This window comes from Rattus norvegicus, chromosome 1, assembly GCF_021556685.1.
Source record: "Rattus norvegicus strain SHRSP/BbbUtx chromosome 1, alternate assembly SHRSP_T2T, whole genome shotgun sequence".
Lineage (NCBI taxonomy): Eukaryota > Metazoa > Chordata > Mammalia > Rodentia > Muridae > Rattus > Rattus norvegicus.
This window is the reverse complement of record NC_141534.1, coordinates 62,474,176-62,478,548: the sequence shown is the minus strand read 5'-3', so window position 1 is coordinate 62,478,548 and position 4,373 is coordinate 62,474,176. Positions and strand designations below refer to the sequence as shown.

The 4,373-nt window shown below is 42.2% G+C and overlaps 1 pseudogene; it reads left to right on the top strand.

Moving 5' to 3' along the window:
- Positions 1 to 2,081: 2,081 nt before the first annotated feature.
- Positions 2,082 to 3,206, top strand: LOC148007092 (sperm motility kinase Y pseudogene; annotated as a pseudogene).
- Positions 3,207 to 4,373: the final 1,167 nt, after the last annotated feature.

Genomic DNA, 4,373 nt, shown 5'->3' with positions numbered 1-4,373 from the left:
CTCTCCATAGCCCAAGAAGCCAGAGCCTTGAAGCCCTTCCCAACCATGTCATGACAGGTCCTATTGTGACCTAATGAGGAGCGACTGTGAGGCGTCCCAGCTAACAGATGTTAAGCTGTTGCCAGGCCTGGATTTCTTTGAGTGCTTTGAGAGGAGGTGTGGAGTGGAGCCCTCTGCGACTTGTTTGTATCTTGTGAGCTGTGTGTGGTTGTATTGGATTTTACTGTACTGTATATATGTGTATGTATCAGTGTGTGTAAGAGAGTGTGTGCTGACAGATTTGCCTGTGTGTGAGTGTGTGTACACTTTTGCTTGTGTGTTTGTCAGTATATGTAGGAGTGTGTGAGTTTACAGGTTTGTTTGTGTGTATGTTTGTATGTGTGTACCACTTCTTTTGTGTGTGTGTGTGTCCCTGTGTGTGTGTGTGTGTGTGTGTGTGTCTGTGATGTGCATTTTTCCAGGTTTACTTGTGTGTAAGTATGTGTGTGCCTGTTCCTACGTGAGTGTGTTTTTTATGAATCTGGGTGTTTGTCTGTGTGTGTGCCTGTGTGTGTGTGTGTGTGTGTGTGTGTGTGTGTTTGTGTGTGCACGCACGTGCCCATCCCCTTTTGCCCCTTGTATTATATTACCTGCACCTCAGTGCAAAAGAGTGTAGAGGCTAGAAGTCACCCTGGCTCCTGTTCCTGAGGCAGGACCTCAACCTCATTTTCAAGACAGGCTCTCTCACTGGCCTGCAGCAGCCCAAGTACCTGTCTTGGCTCTCCAGTGGCTCCCAGGAATTTGATATGCCAACCCAATAATATCAGATTAAAGGCCTACGTAGACTGCTGGCTGCTTATTTATGGATTGATTTTTTTTCTAAGTGTTTAAGAGATAGAATTAGGCCATATATTCTCAAGACCACTGGCTATTTCCTTATTGTGGTTTTTGTTTTATTTATTTATTTATTTATTTATTTATTTATTTATTTATTTATTTATTTATTTATTATGGATTGCTGGATTCATTTTGGTGGTGGTTTTTATGTTCTCACATGCTATATTACGGCTTTGATTATTTACGGTTCTGCAGTCGGATGATTAACTCTATCTCCATTTTCAATGCCCTGCGGTTTCATCCTTTTACATTATTCCTGTTTCTCTATTTTGAGTACAAGCAATCATTGGCTTAGACTTGATACAAATTTGCCCTTTGTGACACTTTGACTCTTCGACCTTTGTTTAAGGTTTACTATTCACTGATATTTAACTGCCTTATTCCTTGTGGTTGGTTAATTTTAATTTTCAGTATTTTGGTCTGGAGAGTTGTGGATTTTTGTGGATCACTAGTTCCTGAAATTCAATGGAGTTTTCCCTTAAGTGTTGGCTTTTTACATTTGTTTGTTTTGTCTTATACTCAGTCTTTCTCCTCTCATTTCTTTCATCTGACCTTTTTCTTCAAACAATCCATTCACAGTATTGACCATCTTTGGCCGCCCAATCCTATTGTAGTATGACGATTTTTATTTTCATCATTAGGTTTTGTATTTGTGTGCTCTTGGCTTTCCCTTTTGGGGATGGTTATTTTGGTGGCTTTTACTTATGATTCTTCATATTTCCCCCTGTTCATAATTTTACTCTATTTTTCTAGTCTAGTCTTTTCTTTGTTATTATTTTTTTCTTTTTGTTTCATTTGTTTCTTTTAGGTTCCACATGTGTAATTTTAGTTCCTGAATTGCTCCATCTTTTTCATTATTTGATTCCATTTGTTTGTTATTTTTAGGTAGCATTAGTACTGATAAAATGCCTACAGAGACTGAGGAGGAGTTACCACCTCCTAGCCCCGATCCCAGTATCTCTGAGGAGGGAACCTTTCGTTCCCAATATAAAGTATTGAAGACTATTGGAAAAGGAAGCTATGCCAAGGTCCTCCTGGCCCACCGCCGGCTCACAGGAACCTGAGTGGCGGTCAAAATCCTCCGAAAGAACAAGCAGTGGTTCCGGCCAGCCATGACAGAAGCAAACATAATGAGAAAGATCAACCACCCCAACATTGTTTCTCTCTTACAAGTCATTGAAAACAAAACTAGAATATACCTCATAATGGAGCTGGTGGAAGGCCAACAACTCTACCAGTACATCAGAGAGTCAGGGCACATAGAGGAGGATGAGGCCCGGCAAATATTTGAACAGATATTATCAGCAGTGAGCTACTGCCATGGAAAGGGGATTGTTCACCGAGACCTGAAAGTGGACAATATAATGATTGATAAAAACAAAAAGGTCAAAGTCATCGACTTTGGGCTTAGCACCGAAACACAACCTGGACAAATGCTAAACCAGCACTGCGGTGCTTATTCTTTTGGTTCCCCGGAACGCTTCCATGGACTTCTGTATGACGGGATGAAGAATGATATGTGGACAATAGGAGAGGTCTTGTATTATATGGTAGTGGGAAAGCTCCCATTTGATTCTGTGATCATCCAAGAATTACAAAAACAAGTTGTTGCAGGGGTGTATCCTGCCCCCTGTGGGGTTTCAGAAGAACTGGAGAACCTCCTTAGTCAATTACTAACAGTAAATCCAATGTATAGACCAACAGCCAGCGAGGTGATGAAACACGCCTGGTTCAAAGAACATGGGAAGGGGTTCACAGTTCGTTGTGAAGAACTGCTTCCCCTCAGGCCAGACCCTGAAATTTTGGGTGCGATGAAATGCATGGGATTTCAAGCCTCTGTAATAAAATACTCCCTAATAAAAAGAAAATATAATGAGGAAATGGCAACTTATTGCTTCCTACAACAGCAGGCTCTCCCAGGGTATGGCTGCACAGCCCAGGCACAGCAAGTGCGTCCCATTGCAGCCCCATTTCCCAGCCTTGATACTGCTGCTGCTTTTAGATTACAAAGAAAGAGGAGTGGAAGCCTGCCAGTCCTTGACACCTTGCAGGTGTCATTCTCCCAAGGTCACGTATCTCATTATGGCCAGAAGGTTCATACAAAAGGAGGAAGAAGGTCCACTGTGGCTGGTCGTCTCAGGCCACTACCGATGACACCTACACAGGACCACTATCACAAATGTGCCATGAGTGTCCCATACATTCAAACAACAAGCATCTTCAGTGAGAAGAGTAGCAACAAGGAAATAAAAGAAGATAATCTACTCTCCCACAGAGCCCCATTAGAGGATAAGCCCATCTCCAGCAGGGTCCGGCACAGAGGTTTTTAGGGGTGGACCAGGAATATAGCAAATGCCCTGATAAAGCTTTGTTGCTGCTTGCCAAGGAGAAAGAAACCTCGCCTGGGGCAGAACAGAATCTCCCCCCAGAAATGAGCCACAGGGAGAGTCCAGATAACAAGCAGCAGGCACAGCCCAGGTACCTTCGTGCTTTGTCCTTTCTAGTTTGCTCTATGCTGGTCCTTCCTCTGTCTCTGGTTTCCATTTTCCCCACAATTCTTACCTTGTATCTTCTCTAAGTTCTTTTATGAGGTTTCCCCAACACCAAGCCTTCCCCCTCTTCTTGATTTCTCCTCTTCCCAGCAGGGACTCAATATGAATTCCCCACTCTACAGAGTTTTCTTGTTGACCCATCCCTTCAGATGGACTCCAGCTCCCCCTTAGGCCAATAGCTCCCACAGGGTGAGGACTAGAGATTCATGGGCTCATGGACTCATCCATGGGCTACTGGTTCTAGCACATGTGGTCATCAATCACAAGTGCTGCAGAACAGAGTCTTATGTTTTCAAATGTAACATCCCACTCCATTAAGCCTTAAAAATAAAAACAAGGTTTGTCACTGAATAAGTATCAACAACCTAGTTTGTTGGTTATTGTTGATGGTCAGAATCCTGCATGCATGCATATTGTTTTGCATACTGATTTTTTCATTCCTAAGACCTAGCAATTGATATATATATATATATATATATATATATATATATATATATATGTAACATTTCTAAATGATTTCTTTCAAAAATCTTAACTGAGAAGTAGAAGAGAATATTTGATAAAATAATAAGGCAATCAAAGCTCCAAATGGTAATCTAAGTATTCTACCGCATAAGATTTTTGCTTAGAATAAATTGACTTTTTTTCTCTCACAGTGCCATCTTGAAATTCTGTCATGTCCTGAGTATAAACAGGAGGTGATTTCAGACACATGGCCAAGGAAAAGACACCAGCAGAAGCTACAGCACCAACAGGAGAAACAGCAATAGCACCAGCAGCATTAGCAGCAGAAGGAGGAGGAGGAGGAGAAAGAGGAGGAACAGGAGGATTCCCCAACACCAATCTCCTCCCTCCTCTTGATTTCTCCTCTTCCCAGCAGGGACCCAATATGAATGATGAGTTCCCCACTCTACAGAGTTGTCTTGTTGACCCATCCCTTCAGAT